This window comes from Dermacentor silvarum, chromosome 6, assembly GCF_013339745.2.
Source record: "Dermacentor silvarum isolate Dsil-2018 chromosome 6, BIME_Dsil_1.4, whole genome shotgun sequence".
Taxonomy (NCBI): domain Eukaryota; kingdom Metazoa; phylum Arthropoda; class Arachnida; order Ixodida; family Ixodidae; genus Dermacentor; species Dermacentor silvarum.
Genome location: NC_051159.1, coordinates 107,569,663 through 107,593,336, shown reverse-complemented (window position 1 = coordinate 107,593,336; position 23,674 = coordinate 107,569,663).

Below are 23,674 nucleotides of genomic sequence, written 5' to 3'. Positions count from 1 at the left end.
ATAGCTTTAGCAATGAGGGACAATGCGCGTCCCAATATATACACAGACTCTCGTGCGGCCATACGTGCCTTTGCATCGGGTTCCATCTCCCGAGAGGCTGCGGCCTTCCTCAGAAATAGGGTGGTTATTGGTTTTCACTCCATTACGTGGTTTCCAGCCCACACGGGTCCGAATATTCTTATAAATCTCCCAAACCCCAATGAGCTTGCTCATAACCGTGCGCGAGATCTTACCCGCCGCGGCGGTATGGATGCTTTTGGGGGGGCCGGACGAAATTAAGCACAGCGACCCATTACTTACATTCCATGAAATAGTTTCTCACTACCAGTTAGAGCGGAGGAGTTTTCCACTACCTCATCCTAAGCTGAACAGATCTCAATCGTCGACTTTTAGAATGCTCCAAACGGGGTCCTTTCCTTCGAGGGGCTTTCTAAGTCACATCGCCTCAAATATAGAACCACACTGTCCATTTTGTGGTGTGCATTTCTGTACATTGGCTCACATGCTCTGGCAATGCCCTGCGTTACGTAACGCACCGTTAAACAAAGAAGCGGACTGGGACGGTGCCCTTAAAAGCAGCGTACTCTCAGTCCAACTCCAGGCTGTCCAGAAGGCCTGTGAAAGGGCGGAGGACCACGGTCTTCCTGCCCCTACGTGGACGCGGCCAGCGACTACTACGGACTTCCCACAGGGGGTCCACACGTAGTTACTCAGGACCAAATAAAGTTCATGTCTGTCTGTCTGTCTGCGTAAATAAATAAAAGTTCTCATTTGACAGACAGCCTGCTCCGTCCATTTGACACTGAGGTTGTGATTACGTCCCTTGGCGACGCTTTTACATTGTGCGGCAAACAGCAGCAAAAATGTCTCGTTCTCCTCAGACTCCACATTGCGTAAGTAAAACTTAGATGAAACACAAACGCATGACAAACAAGAAAAGCGGGACCCACTGCATCTAAACTACGTGAATACAGATGATTACAGTGGGTTTCACGTCCAGGGCGCATCGGCAAAAACCAGAAAGCATAGCTCCGCCAAGCGAATTCTCCCATTCAGCCGTTTCTTCCATGCTGGCCAGCAAACAACACACGGGCCTCATTAATGGGCGAATACTGCAGACTCATTCCCGGGTTCCAAACAAATTGGCTCACATCAGTGGCAAACGACGTCAGTACAAAGAGCCAGTTTCCTTCTAGGGACTAAGGATCAAGCCTTCCTTTCATGTCGGAGTGCCCCTGCTGAAGCTAGTAACAAAGGCGTCCAGAATTTTCCTCATTGAGATGTTCATTGTGATCAACAACCTTCGCGTCTTAGTTTCTTTCTGCGAGGAGGCCGACCCAACAAAAAGGGTAATGATTTGAAGCGTATTCCACTTTTCGGAGCCTCGTTTCCAAAAGCACCTTCATCTCGGGAAAATTCGGTCAGTGCGCCCGAGGTGCCCATGTTTTCGCTTCATTTGCCTGATGCTGGTCCATCCAGACTATAGCTGGCCTTTGTTCTATCAGCTCCGCCGTTGTATATCAAGATCTGTCGGGTACTTCGCCGCGGATTCATTAGCGCACCACCAGCGGGGCACATAGAGGTGGTGATCAAGGGTGGGGGTTTATTGGGGTCGATGTAATCCGTTTACCAGGCAGCCGCTTTCCTGCGCGCTAGCTGTGTAGTGAAGCGGGCAAGCAAGGATTCGTTGGCAAACGCACCCTCTGAAGCCGTGTGAATTCACGCGCGTCGATAGGATTAGCGCGAACAGCGCAAGCTACGCAACTCTCCTTCCCTCATTACTCTACTTCTTCCGACGTTATTGGTGTTTCATCGCACGCGCCTGATCCACAAGCGGCGGGCAGGTGCCGGAAGTTTTCAACTTTGCTTTTTCTTTACCTTCTCTAGCGGAGCAAGGAAAATGAACTGCAAATCATTGACCGGTGGACCACCTCTGATGGACCACTGAATATCGTATAATTAAGTAAGTTATGGCAGCCATCGTAGTGGGCCATTTGCACAGCTGCCTATAATTAACGTCCGAACAACGCAAATTTCGATCGCGTCGACGCCGTGTTTAAACGGTTTGATCCGTTTGGGAGCCGTACTGAAATCATCGCTATACAAGCAGTCGAGGTTGGATATTTCGGCGAATGATGTGACAACGCCGGTCTGGTCGTATAGCGAGGGAGGGCAAATGATTTTTTTTTTTCGAATTGTCGAGCGGTCGACGTTGGTTTCGTAATTTGCAGCACCTTCGTCAGTGAGGAAGAAGCGGCGAGAACAGGGTGCGCGACGGCGTCATCGTGGACGTCGAGATTCGTTGCATCTAGTCGGTGTTGTGTTGCTTACGTACCGCATTGCTTCGAGGTTTATTAAATAAGCTCGATCTGCAAAACGTTTGCATGGGAAGCTGTATATACGTTTCATAAAAATACGCCGTTCCTCTTGTCAGGCTGGTGAAAACAGCGGTAGACGAGTAAATAGGGTGACTACATCTCTTCCTTTTATTTTCATTTCAATAAACAAAATAAAAATTTAGCGTAGCTAGCACTGGAGGCGCAATGCTAAACAGACAGCGCAGCTGATGGGCACCTAGCTAGTCCTGGTTTTTGGGCTAGGCGTAGCACTACCAGAAACTGATCAACAGGAAGAAAGTAAGGGATATTTGAAATTATAACATGGAAAAGATTGAGGAATGGGACGAATGAGTAAAATATGGATGCAGCCTGAAATCAGCGAGAAGAAAACCTGGCATAGGACAAGGCAAGTTGTATGCACGGAAATATGAGCAGGGTAATATCAGCAATTTTGATGACATAGTAAAAGCAGCAGAATAATTCTATTCTTTTCTTCTTCTTTCTGGGGTATTACGTGACGCCGTAGTGGAGGGCTACGGAATAATTTTGACCACCTGGGGTTCTTTAACGTACACTACAACGCAGGCGCACGGGTGTTCTTGCATTTCGCCTCCATCGAAATGCGGCCACCGCGGCTGGGATTCCATCCCACGATCTCGTGCTCAGCAGCGCAACGCCTTAGCTGACTGAGCCACCCCGGCGGGTCAGAAGAATTCTATACAGACCTGTATAGTACCCAGAGCAGCCAAGCTACGTTCATTCGAAGTAGTGATGAACAGGATACAGAGGCTCCTTCAATAACTAGCGATGAAGTTAGAGGGGCCTTGCAAGACATGACCAGGGGGAAAGCTCCTGGAGAAGTTGGAATAACAGTCGATTTAATCAAAGGTGGAGGAGATATCATGCTTGAAAAGTTTGCGGCACTTTATACGCAATGCTTCGCGTCTTCAAGTGCACCAGAGAGCTGGAAGAACGCCAACATTATAATAATCCATAAGAAGGGAGACGTTAAAGAATTGAAGAATTATAGACCCATTAGCTTGCTTTCAGTATTGTATAAAATATTCACCAAGATAATTTCCAATAGAATCAGGGCAACACTTGACTTCAGCCAACCGAGAGAACAGGCTGGCTTCAGGAAGGGATATTCTACGATGGGTCACATCCATGTCATCGATCAGGTAATCGAGAAATCTGCGGAATATAATCAACCTCTCTATATTGCTTTCATACATTATGAAAATGCACTTGATTCAATAGAGATACCAGCAGTTATAGATTCATTGCGCAATCAAGGAGTCCAGGAGGCATACCTGAAAATCTAGGCAAATATCTACAAATTCCATAGCTACCTTAGTTCTCAACAAGAAAAGCAGAAATTTACCTATCAAGAAAGGGATCAGGCAAGGAGACACAATCTCTCCAATGCTATTCACTGCATGCTTAGAAGAAATATTCAAGCTCTTAGACTGGGAAGGCTTAGGTGTGAGGATCAACGGCGAATATGTCAGCAACCTTCGGTTTGCAGATGACATTGTCCTATTCAGCAACAATGGGGACGAATGACAAGAAATGGTTGAGGACCTTCACCAAGAAAGTGTAAGAGTAGGGTTGAAGATTAGTATGCAGAAGACAAAGATAATCTTCAATAGCCTGGCAAGGAAACGAGAATTCAGGATCGCCACTCAGCTTCTATAGTATGTAAAGGAGTACGTTTATCTAGCTAAATTACTCACAGGGGATCCTGATCGCGAGAGAGACATTTACAGAAGAATAAAATTGGTTTGGAGTGCATGCGGCAGGCATTACCAAATCCTGACTTGGAGCTTACCACTGTCGTTGAAAAGAAAAGTGTACAATCATTTCATTCTACCGGTGCTAACATATGGGGTAGAAACTTGGAGGTTAAAGGGCCCCTAAACCACCTCAGATATTTTTTGAACATTTCAAGTAAACACGCACATCGAGTTCAGAATGCCGTCACAATCAACGATGTCAAACGCTGTAGCGCTACGCGCCGCGGGCGCGCCACAAAATAAAAAATAGTAATAATAATAATAATAAAAAAAAAACAATGCCGTCCTCCTCTCCTGGCCTTTGCGGTATCCCCAGCGGTCATCGCGATGTCAGCAGGGTGCATCTGGTGATGTCAGCGGTGATGACGATGCCCATTGGTCGAATAAGAACCTACGACTTCCGGTTTGGCTGCTAGCAGGTACGCGCGCTCCCTGCTCTTTCTCGTCGTGTTGCTCGCTTGTGCGCCCTTGCGAATCGGTAATTACAGCCCGCAACGCAAGTGCCAAATCGCTCGCGTTCCAACACAGTCGTGCTAAGCGGTCTGATTAGCTGCGCGAACAGAGTGTGACAGTGTTGGCCTTTCCATACGTGCGTGCAACACAGGGTTTATAGCGGCACGCTTCGCATGAACACGGGCCGGTAGCGCAACAGCGGGTAGCCGGGAAGTGCCGAGTCCACGTCCCCGTTGCTGGCACGGTAACTCGCCGCATGCCGTTTGCCATTCGCGAGCACCGTTCGACGGCAGTTGTCCTCGCGAACGGCGAGATATCCTTGCCGTAGAGAGGATGAGATCGGGACCCATTTGGGCGGCAGCCTCACCGGCACCACCGCCGATCGCTGGACGGCGCCGATGTCGTCGCTGGCCTTTTCCGGTTCACTTCATAGCTAAAACGGATGGCGATTCGGAATCAATTACCGACGCTCAGAAGCCGCAATATTTTTTTGCAGTTGTTATCGCTCTTTGCAATAATTGTACAAAAGAAGAAAATACGCCTATATTAGCGGCGCCGTCGGCTGCGATGCGAGCACAGCCGAGCCGGTCGTCTCCCGTCGGTAGCCGTGCACTGCAGTTGAGCTCGACAAGTATCAGAACTCTTGTTCATGTTTAACGTTTGACAGTGGATACCGATCTTCATAAAATGTACAATTTACGCATCAATTTATCCAGGGAAAATTATTTTGCTTGGAACAGAAGCTGCAACCGATGTTTTCGTCGCCGGTGGCGGAGGCGCGCAGCTTCGCGGTCGTCGATTGGCCCGTTGATCGTGCAGCGGGCGGTGCGCCGGCGGAAATGCCGTCTACTTTGGGCACCTCTCGCGCGGCAGACGTGCTACGGCACTGGAGGCCAGTTCGCTGTCGCTATATATATTTGCCGCTAGCGCGGATGTGCCTTAACCGGCAGTGCGCAGTGTTTTGAGAAGCGCGTTGGAGATGACGTATGTCACGTGCCATTTGGGAAGCACTCGGCGAGGAGAGTAGCGAAGGAAAGAGCGAAACGAGCGAGGGCCGTGTTTCTATAATCAAACACGTGTAACTCCGCTATTCGACACGATTTCGAAAAATTCTCGCGGCTACGTGTTCGTTGTAGACTCGTGCACAACTGCAACACCATAACTAAATTTCGGCTTCTGGGTGGTTTATGGGCCCTTTAACAAAGAAGCGGTGGAATGAAAAATGTTAGGCATAATTTTAAGAGACAGGAAGAGAGCAGTGTGGATCAGAGAGCAAACGGGGATAGCGATATTCTAATTGACACTAAGAAAAAAGAAATGGAGCTGGGCATGCCATGTAATGCGTAGGATGGATAACCGTTGGACCATTAGTCACAGAATGGGTACCAAGAGAAAGGAAGTGCAATTGTGAACGGCAGAAAACTAGGTGGGGGGGGGGGGGGTGATCAAGTTAGGAAATTTGCAGGCGCAAGTTGGAATCAGCTAGCCGAAGACAGGGGTAATTGAAGATCGCAGGGAGAGGCCTTCGTCCTTGTGGGCAACTGTGTGGGCGCAGGTCAGCCAGACGCACAAGAAGGCAACCAGAGACACAAAGAGATGTCTTAATGATACGAAACGGCACATGGGACGAATACGGGAACGCATAAACTATACAGATATACTTGGGTAACTGTCATGCTCGAGCACTCACAATGCTAATCAGGAGTCACAGTACGGCTCGGTGGACTTGGCTCTGACGGCGGTGGGTACGGGCGGCGGTTGAAGTTCAGCGTGGCACCAGGACGCAGCCCGGTTCCGGAGCGTTAGCTCCGTGTCGTAGCCCGAGTTCGGCAGCACAGCGCTGGGTTACAAGCCAGGACAAAGCCCAGCACAGCAGTGGGGTGAAAGCCGGGACGACGCCCGGTTTGGAGAACAGGACCAGGGCTCTGGGACGTGGCCCGAGTCCGGCAGCACGGCAGTGGTCGTGCGAGCCGAGACGTGGCTCAGCTCAGCAAGACCCGCGACGATGGTAGAAGCCGGGGCGGCGCCCAGTTTACAGTATACAGGACCGGGATGCCGGGTCGTGGGCCGGCGTTCGGTCCGCTCCATCTCACTGCACTGCCCGTTCTGTTAGCCTGGCTACCCCGTCGTTCCAGATGGTCTCTCCCGGCACGCGCACCGACCACGCGCACCAGCGACGCTCACTCCCGCGCTTTTCGGCCCCGAACGAAAGCCCGCGCATTTTCGAATATCGGGCCCGCACACCGATCACAGGTCGTCCTCCTACCACAGTCCTGCAGTGGACATAAATGTAGCCTGATGATGATGACGCACTACAAAGTAATCCCTGGCATTTCCCGGAATTTATTGAATATTGATCGATTATCGATTAGCTATTGATTGGCTATCGATTGGCTATCGCAAGGTATTGGCCACGTTATTTGGGCCAGGCTAAGCACTACCGAGTCATCCCCAGCATTTTCCGGAATTTATTGATTTTTGATCGATTAACGATTAGACATTGATTGGCTATCGATTGACTATCGATGACTGCCTAAGCTTAAGTAGTCCCAACCATGCTTAGCTTGACTTAGCCAGGGTCAGCTTCGCTAGTTCACAGGGGTATGTGCCATTGGCACAACCGCCAAAATCGGCCCACATTTTCTGTTCGCATGTTACAGACTAACGCTCAGCTTAAACAGGTCCGCTTTTAATAAACAAAAGCACGAGAGAAAGCTGTAGTCGTGCGTTACGAGCAGAGTAGCAGGCTGCAGGTTGAAATATATTTCGAGTCTTCGCTTAACCTACCGCTTGCTTTGCAGATGAGAAATGTCAGTTGGCGTGTTGGAAATTTAAATATTGTTACGTGCGAAGACAACCGGTGAACCATGTCGGGACACGTTTCAAAAAGGCTGTCGGTGAACGTCGCGCTGGAGCCCCATCCTGATTTCCATGAACTTGACCCGCCCTCTGCTAACTTACGTTCTTATACGTTTCTAGAAATCCCTCAATAAATATGAAGCAAGAGAGATTAAAAGAATAACTAAATGCCTATTATGTTAGCTAAGAATGTCGCAGATTACTCCTTTCTACATTATTTTCCTGCTCTGTCTAAAAAAATACAAACAAACAAACATACAAGCAAACAAACACAAATGAACAAACAAAATCCCGACCACAGAAAACGTTACGCCAAGCTCCGGAAAATCGCCCATATTTCCTACTGCGCGAAGTGATAATTTAACCGACGAGAAAAACGAAATGGGAGGTGAGTATGTCGTTTTCCCTTAAATTGGCCCTCAAGCGGACGGATGTGTAAGTTATATGCACGTTAACTTGCTGCAACATTATTTGATTTGTTACGTCTTTATTAAAAAAAAGAAGAGAGAAAAAAGGAAGAGCCTGGACTGCCTTCATCCTTTACGTAAAAGACCGAGTCTGGCGGCTTGTACCAATATATCGCCAAAAGCAGGTTAACCTCCCGGCCTTTTTATTTTCTCTATCATCTCTCTTTCGCTTCTTTCTCTCTCTTCTCTCATCAGGGCAAAAAACAGCTGTACTTAACCAAGCCTTGGCTTATTCTGCTTAGCCTGCCACAGACGAGCCGCGTCAGCTTAGTTCGCGTCGTGCAACTGAGCTTCTGCACTTGAACATATTCTTCAGTGCTTTCGATAAACTTTCCTATTCTTAAGTTCACATAATTACACTCGAACCCCACTATACGTGCGCTGAGGGAAATTATTGTTTTCAAAGCAAATGTCTTTAATAAATATTGCGGATGAATATAACATATAACCGCGCATATACAATAATTGTCAAATCTGGATATAGTATGAAATAAGTCACTGTAATTAAAATAAATGTGTGCTTGCGTAAACTTTTTGGGCAGATCTGGAAAGTACGGGTTTGACTAGTAGGGGCATGGGCGGGAATCCCTTGGGTGTGTGGGCAAGGGGGGGGGGGGGGTTCTTGTTTTCTTTTTTCGTGTATTCGTGGGCGGTCGTCTTGAAGGCGGTGCCCTGAGCCGTTTTCGTCACAGGCAAATTCTGCAACATGGCATACGAAATCGCGTGTGCGGCAGCGAAGCCCCATGCACCCGCCGCCGGCCTCAGATCTCGTGATTTGCCTCGTCTCACACAGAGGCCGGAGGATAGAGGGCGCCACGAGCCTGTAAGTCTGAGCTTTGCAAAGAGGGCGCATGTTTTCACAGGTTGTCCTCGTCGCTTACGAATGCTGCGCAGACTTGTTACACGGTACACAAAAACAAAGTGATTACAATTACAATTACTTCATTCAAAAAATGTAATTCGTAACAGTTACCAGTTATTGCCCCACGAAAGTAGTTGGGGAATTAGTCAATAGTAATTTATAATTTCCACATTACATTTCCTCCGAACTTTTATTAACATTGCAAGGATGCAGTAAACAGAACTAGCTTGCTTGTGCACCTCTTCCCACCCCTCTTCAGTGCGTCCTCTGCAGCCCTTCATATGCTTGTCTGCACTAGAATTTGCTTTTTTTAAATTGTCGTTGGTTATCGACCCTCGTTTTCCATGTGAATACATTAGCAGTGACACTGAATACTTGCTCGAGGAGGAAGAAAAAGAAACAAGGAAAAGAGAGTGAGGTTAGCCAGTTCGCACGATGTGCGCGCTGGAGGGGGTAGGTCAGCGTTTGTAACGTATGCGGATTTTGCGCATAATATTGTGGTTACTCGACACCTGGGTCCTCACGAAGCTCAGTGCTTCATTGTTGCTGGGACTTCGAGAAAATGCTTCTGGTTTGCAGAATGAAAAGCTGAAAAAAAAAGAAAACTGTCCGCATGTGCTACCTTGGCGCTAACGTTACAAGTAGCCTCCGCTACCTGTTCAATTCATTGGCCAACGTCTGGTGGAGCCGTTAAAAGGAGAAAACAAATGCTGAGCGACCGGGTTTGCCTGTCGCAACATGCGCATTCGCGGAGCTGCCGCGTGGCGCTATCTCGAGCGTTCTGCTGTAGTGTTCGTCAAATTGATGTACTTCATATAGAGTTTCTCACTATATTGCCTAGGGGGAAATGTGGTGCTCCTGCGCTGTGGTCATGACCTACTGTACTACTGACCTGACCAGCGGGCAGAACGTCAGCGCGCCTGTTCTAGCTCATATTTCTGCCACGACGAGCCTTTTGGCGCTACTAGTTACCCCATCTCAGCCGCACTTTTGCTGTCGTCTGCTCGCGCCAAGCCACAATGTTTGCGCGGGTATGCACTTTGTACGACTAAGAAAAGGAGCAAAAGTACGTTCATTGAGCAAAATAAACAATAATTCCGCACTGCTATGTGACTTTGTAAATCACGGCAAGGTAAGACGTCTGGCATACGCCTTACATTGAGTTCCCGCTTTACGCACCTGGGTGAAAAAGTGAATCAAGGCAAAGTTTTACCACCACCACCATGCAGTTTCTAGAAAAGGTGAGGCTGCCCTAGTGTTATTCGGAGTGCCGAAGATGCAGCTACATGCCTTAAATCGTTATACGTAGGTGTTCTATGATTGAAGAGATGTGCCCGTACATTTATTATCACTTAGTGCCATTTCCCGAATACCTTCGCCACGGATATCAAATTTGCATTGCGAGCATGCGAGGCAAGGGTTGCACGAAATATTTTTGCAACAAATATTCGTGCAAATAAGTTATGCCACAGAAAAAAAAACTATTACTGTTGGTACGTTTTCATTATTTATTCGTCTCTTTTAACGGCCTCACATCCCCACAATCAAGTTCAGATTGAGAGGATATAGCCTTTACTTGAGATGGTTTTCAGCCAGGTCCACGTGCGGCGCCTGTAGTACCAAAAGCGAGCCGCATGTAATCCGCAAAAAGGAAGTAGAACGAGATGCAAGCGCGTACGTAATACAGTCGAATTTTATGCAGTAAATAAACGGTCCTCCGTCGTATACATTACGCGCGTTGCAAAGCCAGTCACAGAACAAGTAAAGAATTGGTGCAAACAGACGCACCACGAAGTTTCAGTGAGTGTTTGAAGATTGCGAAGTTCATGGTGCTCATACTTGCATACTGCGCCTTAGAATTTTATTGTATATTGTAGACTTTCTTGAACGGTGCAATGCACCTTAGACACTCTCCTGGACCCAAAATATTTGTTAAATGGTCCCGAACAAATCTAGCGACATGAAAACATTCAGCGCCAGCTTTCTAGTAAGAGCCGCAGAAGACAATATATGTATATAGCGATATTTCAGTGGAAGCTATATAGCTACAGGTCACATGCTCTACCACTTTAGCTGCGACTGTGGGGATCATTATGACATGGAAAGGTGGGTTGCCGTACCCGAGACAGGAGTTCTCCTTTGTACGAGGTCTGTTAGTAAAGTATCCGACCTTTGGCTGAAAAAAAAACTTGCATAACTGGAGCGTTGGAAACCTAATCACCCTCAAAGTAGTCCTCTTGGGGCTCCACACACTTCTCCCAGCGGTGCTGCCATTGTTGGAAGCATTCCGAGAAGGCCTCTTTCGGAATGGAGTTTAGCTCAGCAGTCGTTGCAGCCATAATGTCCTGTCTTAATTGTCTGAAATCGCGCTCCTTTCTATGGCCTCTTGATTTTGGGAAACAGCCAGAAATTGCAGGGTGCCATATCAGGAGAGTAAGGAGCCTTTTGAACTACAGGAGTCTGGTTTTTCGCCATAAATGTCTGAATCAAGTGCGAGGAATGTACAGGAGCATTGTCGTGATGGAAATAGCCAATTTCCTGTTGACCATAACTCCGGCCTTTTGCGCCGCACAGCGTCATGTATGCGATGGAGGACATCCCTGTAGTATTCTTTGGGGATTGTTTGACCCTGTGGGGCGTACTCGTGGTGCACCACACCGCGGGAGTCAAAGAAAGCAGTCAGCATCACTTAGACGTTGCTGCGCACTTGGCGGGCCCTCTTTGGTCTTGGTGACGTGGAATGCTTCCACTGTGAAGACTGGAATCTGGTTTCCGGGTCGTACCCGTACACCCAAGACTCGTCACCAGTGATTATGGTGTTCATGAAGTCGGAGTCACTGTTTGTGGAATCCAGCATGTCCTGTGAGACTTCAACACGAAGTTGCTTTTTCTCCACCGTGAGCAGCTTCGGCACGAATTTCACCGCAACTCTCTTCATGGAAATCTTCGGTCATAATGGAATTTGCAGAAAAAGTGCTGATGCCCACCTCTTCCGCAATTTTTCGGATAGTCACACGACGGTCCCGCATCGTTCACAGCGTTCACTTCGGCAATGACCTGGTCATTTCGGCATGTTGATGGCCGACCGGAGCGTGGCTCGCTCTCCACCGATGTGCGGCCGTCTTTAAACCGGTTGTACCGCTCCTTAATCTGTGTGCTGCTCATAATATCGTCACCGAAAGCCGTCTGAATCTTCCGAATGGTTTCCACTTATCTGTCGCCCAGTTTCTGGCAAAATTTGATGCAGTAGCGCTGCTCCAGTCGCTTCGTCATTTTCCTTGAAATAATAATCAATCAATCAATCAATCAATCAATCAATCAATCAATCAATCAATCAATCAATCAATCAATCAATCAATCAATCATGTTTATTTAACGTGCCCAGGAACAACCCTAAGGTCTGAGTGCTGGCGCACGCATACATTACAAACCAAAAACAAGACACTCAGGGAAAAATCATTAAAAAATAAATGAATAAAATAAAAATTGTGAAAAGAAGAGAGTACGAACAACAAAGCGCAAAGTAAATACAAAAGAAAAAGGAGGAGAAGGACACTTGAACAATACATGATATTATAATACAAGGCAAAGCTCGGACAAGAACGATGACAAGGAGTTATGAAAGATATCAAGTTCACGAAAGTAAGCGTTATAAAGATTCTGTATTCTGTGGACAGTTGAGTGTTCGTGATGACAGGCAGGCACATGGAAAGGTCTATGTTCTCTGGTGATCTTGCGTGGGATGCGGAACATGACACAGCTGAGAAGTTCAGGACACGTGAGGTTACCGTGAAGGAGTTTAAAGAGAAACAGAAGGTCAGCGCGATTACGTCGGTCGCGAAGCGAAGGCAATGACAATCCAACAGTGCTAGTACAGGGTGCAATGTCCAGGTTTGCAAAGCGGTGATTATATATGCTTAGAACCTTTTTCTGGACACGATCTATAATGTCACTGTTGGATCTAGAAGAGCCAATTCAGACGACCGACGCATATTCGATTTGAGGAAGGCAGATGGTTGTGTATAATTTGCGGAACGGTGTAGGAGACTTGAATTCCCTCGATAGTCTGCATACAGAACCAAGAGAGCGCATACCCCGCATTGCAACACGTTTAGTGTGAGCCGAAAAGTGTAAGGTTGCATCAAAAAGTACACCAAGATCATTGATCTCGCAGACCTTACACAACGGCACAGAATCTATAGAATAAGAAAAAGAAATACTTGCTGTTTTGCGTGTGAAAGTCATGACTTTGGTCTTAGCAGCATTCAAGGTAAGGTTATTATCCTTGCACCATTTAGAAAAGGAAAACAGGTCAGACTGCAGGGCATGACAGTCATCAACAGTGTGAATTTTCTTAAAAATCTTGATGTCATCGGCATATAGAAGGAAAGAAGAGTTTCGAATAACAGAAAGAACGTCATTAATAAAAATTAAAAAAAGGAGTGGTCCTAACACTGACCCTTGAGGGACGCCGCTAGTTGCCAAGTAAGAAGAAGATGTTTGGCCATTGACGTTAATATAACACGATCTATCAAGAAGATAACTGCGCAAGAGATTCACAACTGACGAGTTAACATCAAGGTGCGTAAGCTTGATCAGAAGCAGCGAGTGGCTGACTACATCAAAAGCCTTGCTGAGATCACAGTAAATGGTGTCAACTTGCCCCCTTTGAAGTACCGGCGCGGAGATCTGTGTCATGAAACTTGCGAGATTTGTGATAGTGGAGCGGCCGGTGAGAAATCCATGCTGATTCGGAATGAGCGAGTTCTTCACAGTAAAAGACAATATGTTGTGAAGAGCAAGCTCAAAAATCTTGGACGTAGCACAGAGAAGAGAAATTGGGCGATAATTCGACACATCTGATTTACATCCAGACTTAAATACAGGAAAAACACGAGCAGTTTTCCACATGTGAGGGAAAGTGGAAGTAGTCAAAGAGTTATTAAATATAGATGTCAATACAGGAGCAAATATACTGCCGTAAGCTTTTAGAATTGCGGAAGGGATGCCGTCAGGGCCGCAGGATAGGGAAGGCTTCAAGCGCCTAAGGCATTCGTGGACAAGCTCTTCATCAAACAGCACCGCACTAGATGTAGGAACCGTCGTGTGCTGCTGACTGACATCAGCGTTGAAACCTGCATTTTTATATAAGGAAGAGAAATGGGCTGCAAAACAATCCGCGACTGCTTGGACTTCTGCCCCTCTAGAGTCAAGTAAGCGAAAACCCTCTCCATGTTTATTGGAGCGCTTATGGATATACTGCCAAAATTCTGCCGGCCGATCGGAGGCGCTTTTTTCCAAGAATGCCATATATGAATCTTGATCCCGCTTATAGAGACGTTTACAGAGAGCCCGAAAAAAGCGGAATTCTTCTCTGTACTCATTAGGCAACGTAATTCTGGATTTTCGGTGTGCGCGATCTTTATGCTTTAGGGCAATTATGAGTTCAGACGAAAACCAGTGGGGATATCTAGAGCGTCTAGGCCTGTACTGGGGAATGTATTTGCGCATACTGCTCAAAACAAGCTCTGTAAACTGATCTACTTGGTCATTAACATTGCTTTTGTCGGTAACCAGTGACCAGTCGGTGGTGGACAAGGAATTATATAAACCAACATAATCACCACGCTTGAAAGCAAAGCGTGGGGATTCATTTACGCCACTGGAGGAGCTCTGCCTCAGTGCTGACACAGAGGCAGTTATCTTTAGTGGCGGATGAAACTTATCGGTACGCACAAGGAAAATTTCGGAACGAGAGACATCTAAAACCTGAGCATTCGAGATGCAAAGATCTAAGACGTTGCCACAGGAATTGGCGACTAAGTTATGCTGTTGAAGGGAACAGAAAGACAGAAAGTCCAACAACAGGCTGCATTTCTTCTCTGTGTAATGATTGTAATGAGAATATCTAAGTGTGTTCCAATCAATACCTGGTGTATTAAAATCACCAAGAAGAATTACTTTGTGCTTACTATGGGAGGATATTACACTTTCAATGGAAGAGATGACCTCATCATACAAAACAGGGGAAATATTCGGCTGTACATAGAACGATCCAATCAACAATTTTTCACATCGGGCTAAGCTAACTTCTAGCCATATCGACTCCCGTACACTTTCTATATCGATGCGCCGTACACATCTCAGTGAATTGTCAACTGCAATCAGCACGCCACCACCTTTTTGTTGAGATCCACTGAAGTCCCGGTCACTGCGGAAGACGTTGTAGTGCGGTGGAAAGAAGTCTGAAGACGAAATGTCACCACACAGCCAAGTTTCAGAAATAACAAAAATAGGAAAATAGGAGATTACATTGCAAAAAAATTCGCGTGCTTTGGTGCGAAGTCCGCGAGCGTTTTGGTAGAAAATTTCCAAATTACACGCCACTTTGATCCTTGGGGGTTGTTATTTCAGTAGCATGAATCATGTCATCGTGTAGCACACCACGGAAAGGCTTGAACAAGCAACCCATTGGCCACATTGACGGGTCGTTCAAGCGCTTAAGGGCTTCTTCATCAACGGTTACATGAAAAGAAGAATACAATTGATATTTAGTTCTAAGTCGCCGGCAGGAGAGGGGAGAAATATTCAAGGCCTTTAAGTGGTTGGTCAGGTCGGAAGAGGTTGTTTCAGAGCTCAAATTAGAAACAAAAATAGCCTTAGGTCGATGCTGCCGTTGAGCTACAGATAATGTGGAAGTCTTTCGCGCTCCAACCGAGGCAGGACTCTTGTTTTTTTGTGTAGAATAATAATAATAATAATAATAATAATAATAATAATAATAATAATAATAATAATAATAATAATAATAATAATAATAATAATAATAATAATAATAATAATAATAAAAAACACGACGCGAGCACTGCGCACTACCTCACTAAAACGCTGCGTCCCAGCGACTCACCCTATCGGCAGGCGGGAAAAAATTCGCGCATGCGCACGAAGGTTCAAGGTCGGCTGATGCAAGCGCGATCGTTTCATATCCACCAGGTGTTTGCAAAAAAAAAAAAAAAAAAAAGAAGAGGTCGGATTCTTTTCTAACAGGCCTCGTATACGTGCATGAGGTGGATGCTAAAGCTTATGTGCTATTGTCGGATTAAGAAAAACAGAAAAAAAAAAAACACATTTCAACTGCCCTGCAAGTGACCGCGGGAAATAGTATTTACACACGAGGAGTCTACTGAAGAGCGCATAATAAGGTTCGCTAAGCTCGTGCACGACAAATAAACCAATTTCTCACTTGTACGGTCAACAAAACAAAGAAAGACGTGCGCAAATTCAGTTATTTGCTGAAGAACCGGTTTTGGTGCAGTTGCTACTTTTGTAAATAAACGCTTTGAAATGCTGGCTGAAGTGCAGATAAACATTCTCACTATCATAAGCATTATAATGAAGCAAAATATGCCTAAATTTGAGCACGTTGAGTGAGTGACGGAAGCACTGGCACAGCACGCCCGCGTGTGCTCTAACCATTGCCCATCAATGGAGGGGTAACTCGAGCGCTCCCTTAGCGACGAAGTGTCGAACGAGAACCGGCGCAGGCGGCTCCATAGAGAGCTGCCAGCTGAGCAGGTCACTATTTGAGCAGGTCGTGGCTTGGGAATGCCGGTATATTGTGACTTCGGATTGGCATCGTTCTCGGAGAGCCAGAACGCCTTGAAGCAAGACGCCTGGCTAGCACCGTTCCGTCTGTCAAAAGGATTAATTTCCTGCTGAAACAGCACGTAAAAAGCTGTTTTAGCTTTATTATTGCACAAAAAGATGTTTTGTTTAATTTGAGGACGTACAATTGGATGTACAATTATATCGAATCTAAAAAGTATCAGTTGGCCGTTAAAGTTGGAGAACAGACGTCGAGATTCTCGCTCGCTTTGGAACAACTTGTCGTCTGTTCTTGCTTTTATTAAGTTGATTCTACATTGCATGTGAGTAAACTTTATTGATAGATGTAACATGGGTGAATGAAATCCTTTGATGTAGATTTTAAGAACGTATTATTTGCGTAGCCATATCTACGTTTTAGACGAAGCTTCGTACAAAACCAGTCAACACAAGCCTCGCAGACACACATCCCGTCATTCCCATGACTGCAGCGCCTTTTATGAAATTTGAATAGACGGTGGCGCCAGATTACCTTCTAGGTGTTATAGTGAGAAACTCTATGGAGGTTCTCAACGCACCGTCCCTTTTTACTGTTTTGTCTCGTCAATAAAGTAACTGGTTACATTTAATTAGTTACTGACTAAATTGAATGAATTGCAGTGAGACTTACCGAGAAAAGTAATTGTTTAATTACAACAATGAATATTGATTACATATAATTATTTACATGTAATTGGTTACGTACGAGTCTGACTGCGTTGTATATACCAAGAGCAGTTTTCTTGTTTCAGAAAAATATTTTGCTCTGCTATTGCTAGAGTAACTGTTGCGTAGATTTTCCATTTGTTTGCTGTTGCAAGTAGACACCCGCTCCATACAACTGCCTTGTGCCATCGCAGTATAAACCCCCTTTCCTCTCGTTCAATGCATCATCGTTATAAGGCTGTCGTAGCAAGAGGATATATCACCATTATTGGGTTTCTGCATTTACGAAGTATGACCAAAAAGAACTTTGCCCAACAATATGAAATGCAACGTCGATTTTTATTTGTGATTTGCAACATTACAAAAAAAAACATTGCGTTCCTGGCTCACAACTACATTGAAATACATTACTCAGACACACTTGGCGACACCCCTAGGAAAGCAGTCTGTGTAGCAAACCGCATAAAAGTGACACTTCATCTAGTTAATAGATAACAGAAGGTTCTGTGATCTACTGTGATTTCTGTGAAAATAGATCACAAGGGTTTCTGTGATCATGACCCAACAAGCCCGCCAGTCAATTGTTGCTAATTAATAGAAATTGGAGTATGTGATCATGAGTTGTAGTGTCACTTTTTATATCTATTATCTCAGTACACAAATTTTAAGCGTAAGTGGTGTTCAGCGTCTATATTTGCCAAATAATTGAGTTCAGCACGCCTTTGTAAGGCGTGCTCTCGGAGCAGCTTTAGTGTGTGCAACTTTTTCTCACTGACAATTTCTTCTAAAGATGTTCTTGCTGTGAATAAAAGCAAGACGTAGCCTACCTTCTTATGCTTGTGCATGAAAATTAAAAAAAAGCATGATGTTACCTGACCAGACAGTGCTCCTTTAAACTCTCTACTACATGCCAAAGATGTGTAGGCAGTGCGCAAGCATGCGGATACAGAAGTTGAAGTACTTTGTATTCAAGAACTTGAAGTACTTCATTGGAGGCTGAATCGCGTTCCAATATTTTTCAGCATGCATTTGTAGGAAAAACTACCATGGCGCAGTTTCACGTGTGTATTCAGATTGGGTTCGTGGATGGTAGCTTAAAGGACAGGAGGGCGCCCTAAAGAATTTTCTGATAATGTCGTTCTGTTACGGCTGCAGATAGTGCGAAGGAGGTATATGCAAACGAAATCTGCAGGTTAGCCAGATAACGCACCAAGGGTTTTTAGGATGGCATTTATTAGCCGTACTTCATAATTGGCTCTATGGACGAAGTACTCCTGCACGACTGTACCGTCGCGAGTAGGGTGACTCGATTGGCTTAGAATGTCGGAAATTATCTCATTGCGATGACAATTATATGGATACAACAGGCAAATTTTTCACCGTCACCGTGATGTTCCAGATATATGTGATAATCATAAATAAACCTGCACAACGTCAGGATTCGAACAAAGGAACCTGAGTACAGCGACCCGATGTGCTAACCATTATGCGACGGGCGCATGCCTCACCACGTGGAACAGAACACACATTTACCACGTGCACACCACCCAGTTGAGGCGCTTGGTGCCGCTTTATTGCAATGTCAATTACTTATACACTGCAGCCGTTGAAAAGAAAAGTGTACAATCATTGCATTCTACCGGTGATAACATATGGGGTTGGAGATTAACAAAGAATCTCGAACAAGTTAAGGACAGCACAAAGAGCGAGGAACAAAAAATGATAGGCCTAACTTTAAGAGACAGGAATAGAGCGGTGTGGATCAGAAAGCAAACGGGGATAGCCGCTCTATTAGTTGACATTAAGAGGAAAAAATGGAGCTGGGCAGGCCATGTAATGCGTAGGAAGAATAACCTGTGGACCATTAGAGTTACAGAATGGATTCCAAGAGAAGGGAAGGCAAAACACTAGGTGGGGTGATGAAGTTGGGAAATTTGCAGGCGCAAGTTGGAATCAGCTAGCGCAAGACAAGGGGTAATTGGAGATCGCAGGGAGAGGCCTTAGTCCTTCAGTGGACATAAATATAGGCTGATGATGATGATGATGATTGCGTTGTACCAACGATTGTAATGGAACTTGCTATGGGCGAGAGGAAGAGAAAATGCGAGCGAGAGAGATAGAGAGAGAGAGAGATACATTTAAAAGAAAGAGATAAGAGAAACACAGATAGAGAGAGAGAGAGAGAGAGAGACGAAATCGACGACCGCTTTACGGAATACGGCTGTTACCAGGCTTCCGAAGAAACGCTGAAAAAAAAATCAACCCGTAAGAAATGGTGTCGAAGAGACGCTACTTGTTAAAAACAAGCCGACTGAAGCCGCGGCTCTGTAGCCGGCTTTAAGCTAACAGTAATAAAAGGTCACAACAAATGGCGCGAGAGCAGACCGAACGCGGGAAATTTGAATTGAATTCAGCAAAACCACCATTGCATCCATCATGGGAGGAGTGAGAGGGGAGGGGAAGAGCGTGAGGGGTGGAAGGGGGGAGAAGAAAGGGTATTACGTATCAGGGGCGGTAGAAGACTATCGTCTTTCGACGTCATTTGCAGCGAAGCAAGCAGATATGCGGCCAATTTTTTAAAACCTCCTTGGGCAATACAAGCTTCGCTTGAAAAGCACCATACACACACGAACATAAGCGCACAAAGATTGTCGTATCTATGGGCTCCAGCACCGAAGGCACAGTACAGTGACTAAAGGATGGTCACTCATTACAAAAGAGTGAAGGAGTCCACACAAGTCTCTTCACATACACATAAGGAGAACACCACCGCGAGATCAGCTCGTTACTGAAGCACAACGTAGGAGAAAAAATAGTGCTTTTCATTTGATATTGTTTACAGTGCTTGTGAGCAAGGGATCCGTACGGATCTCGAAAGGTGTTGGTTTGTCTATGGTCAGTGGTCTGCTTCATACCTTACAATTTGTTACATGCGTGTCGCGAAAGTTTACCAACCCTGAAATGCATCACAAGAAGGTATATCATAGTGAAGAAGACAATGCCAGTGATGCCGTTATAACGCAAATGTATGAACGCGCTTAAACGCAAGTCAATTACGAGACAGTGAAAATAGTGTTTTACCATCCCATGTAATTAATCAACGCCTCTTGCTTGGCAGAGGGCTTGTCGACGGCAAGTAGAATATCAAAAGGCTCTACTGTGCCTTCATTTGCTCGTCTGTACATCTTTGCATGTGGGTTAGTTCTCATAGGCCGTATTCATTGCTCTTCTGTTCTTTCGTATTTTAATTTTTGTTTGTTAGTTTGTCCGGCGACGGTGAGTAGCCGGTGCCGCGTGAAGACGCCGACTACACATTTAAATTCCTATAATAAAAGGTGTGTACTACGTTTGGATTGTTATAACAACAACAAGGACGACGACAACGACAACAATAGAAATTAAAGGGTCATGTAAATTTCTTGGTGTTTGATGTTTCGTCTTATTTTATAAGCTTCGTTCGTTTGTTTGCTCATGTGTTGTGTCTTGACGGGTGCAGTAAAAGACAGAATTCCTCAGCGGGACATTCATGAGCAATGTGCTCAGGACTATGCGCCGATGCCATAATATAAAGGACAGCGCCGTACAAAGCAGTAATAGCGGACCAAGGGCTAGAGCGGCCTACGCGTTCACAGGGCCTGAGGCATGAAACCGACGCCAACAAACAGAGCAAAAAAAAAAAAAAAAAAGAACGATACGCAGTGGCCATGACGTTTCTGCACCGCTGCGAAGAATGGCTCCCCGTTGGCACTGGAGCCATCTCGACGAGAAACCCGGCAAATCGAAACAAGGTCGGGATGGGGTGCGGCAACACACAAGCAATGCTTACCATTTACGCCGGAGGCCCCAGTTCTTCTCCAGTATTTTCAACGTTTTATTTCTTTTGTTTTCTTTTTTTTTACTGTTTTGCCACTTACGTGCGCTAGCGTACAATGCCCACAGTCGTTTTCGGACAGCAACTTCTACTTTTATTTAACCCTTGGTTTTTTTCTTTGCTTTCTTTTCCGACTTGCATTTTCAATTCCTTCTGTGTACGTTTCTTAATCCGCACCAAGAACCCTGCACTATACCAAAATGTTACCGTTTTTTTATCGATAACTTTAGTTTAGCATTTGCAGACAGGCACAAACGGCTAGCTTCCTATACGCGGCGACTGCGTTATTCTTGTGCGTTGCATCTACAACTGCAGTCCACAGAACACGAAACTGCACATGACTCTGAAAGAGAAACGCCTCCAGGCACAAGTGTTAGGGATGGCGAAGTGGCTTCAAGCGTTATTTTGGACGTACAACAATGTTTTGGCGAACGGAAGGACACAAGCAAGTGGCAATGCTGCAGCAATAAGTATACAGAAATAAATACAAATCCTTCACGTCCTCTTAGAGATTGACAAACTGTAGCCGCTGTTCTTATGTTAAAACATTCATTTCAGACTTTACGCACATGCACAAACTGTTCGCTTGACCCGTACATGGCACCTTAAATACATTTTAGTAATTACTCGTGTGCTTTGCTGAGCGTGCGCTTACAGGGCATTGCCTTCATTTGCGCTAGTAAATAACATCACCTTTTAACTTAACTGCAACGAAAGCTCCTCTTCTCGAGAACCTACTTCTGGGCAGGTCGCAGAGTGAGGTGCATGTAGTATTAAGTACTGCTATGTACATGCATAAAAAAAGCATGTGCAAAAATGTCCTCGCCTATCTTTCTTTAATATATCTGCCACAAATTTTTTTGAGGTGGGCGTAAGTGCTATGTGCAGCGAAAGTATGTACTCGACCTGCTACACGTTACAAGAAGAGAATTAGTAATAAGCTCAAAGTAAGTAGAATCAACATTGTCCGTTTGTTTTAGCGTTATCTTGAAGCTCAGGGCATCTCTCTCTCTCTCGGTCTTTCTTAGAGTTTACTCTGACCATGACCGAAACGTTAGCAAGTAAATATGCTTTTTTCGTAAGTGAGCTCCTTCTTTCTGAGCTACGGAAATACCGGACGCATATAACATTTGTTGGCTGCGGTTGCCTTTTTTTTAAGCTTAAGATTACTTAGAGGCAATCGTTCAGTTTTGCCAAAGTAACATTGCGCTAGGCTTCTACCCAACGGGATTACACAGCACGGCGTGAAGAATATCGTGGCGTCTGTAAATATATACTGACAAGGTCCCCCCCCCCCCAAAAAAAAAAAAAAAAAAATAAACCTGATACCTGACTGCAGCTTAGGCAAAACCTCGATTATCAGCTTAGGTATGATTTCCTACACCTGCTTCATCTTAGTTTTATGTTCCATTATTCCCTGACAGGTCTCCCTTGTAGGTGTCAATCTCAATATTTTGTAACATAAAATTTCAAACACGACATGCACTGGAGAGCTACTTGTTATTGATCTTCCGGTTTTCGCGCTGCAGTCGGTGTGTCATTTCGATTTACGTGAAGTCGAACGTAAGAAAAGACGTAAGGCGTCAGAAAAACTGTAAAAACGCAACAGCTGAAAATACGATTCGACAGCCGAACGCTGTTTATATATCGCCGATTGCACCCGCTGAAACTTGTAAGATGGCAAAGTTACCTGGTAAAACGAGCGATAAAAAACAACAAAAGAACAAGTGCTAGGTTGAGAGAGGTATGTTGCAAGCTTCATTTCAACGTTGCACGATAGTAATGTTAAACAACCGCTTAAGGCGCTACATTCAATGCCAGTTCAACCCGAAGGGGCCTTGTAAACGAAAATATTTGATCTCATGCCCAAGACGATAGGCCGTATCATTGGCGAACAAGTCGCATGAGATGAGTTTAGTACAGGGAATGCTGGGACCACTGGTTTATGCACCTGGCCTTGGCTTACCATTCCATGTTGGCGTGCCGAGGCATTAGGAATGGAAAGAACGTATTGGTAATAATGAAAATATGAACTAGAGGAGAGATACACTAAGCCGAAAGAAGTTGCTTAGAGTCTCAAGCATAAGAGACTAAGCAAGACTCTCGCCCTGGTTGGTTAGTGGCTATGGCGTAGCTAGCGCTGCTGAGCTCGAGGTAGTGATTTCGAACCTGGCCGCGACACTCGCATTTCGATGAGGGCGAAATGGAACGACGCTCGTGGACTTATATTGAGGTGTACATTAAAGAACACAGGTGGTCAAAATTAATCCCGAGTCCACCACTACGGCATGCCTCATAATGAGATCGTGGTTTTGGCACGTAATACTCCAGAAATCACTATTTTGTTTTTGCTGCAGTTTTAAGGGCCTGGCCCGTAAAGTCGTAGCAGGGCAATGTGGGTCGCTTCGGACAAATTTCTCTGGTCAAAGAGTGCGAGAGAACTGCCGGAGTCCGTCGTGCGAAGCCGTGTAAGTCAACGTCGAGTAACGTCATCCAGAGCAGTGCGACTTTTCTTAGGATAACTGCAAGAAGGCATACCGGTGACGCAGTCGTCCACTGCCGTGACGATGCGTTGACTGACGCATGAGCGACAGAAAATCATCCACGCGCCGAAAATTTTCGGCTGACGTTCTGAGCGAGCGGACCTTCAAGAAAAAAGGCGGAGGTACACGTGGCGCGTGTCACGTTTCTCCAACCCCATGCTTTCGAGACCAGCG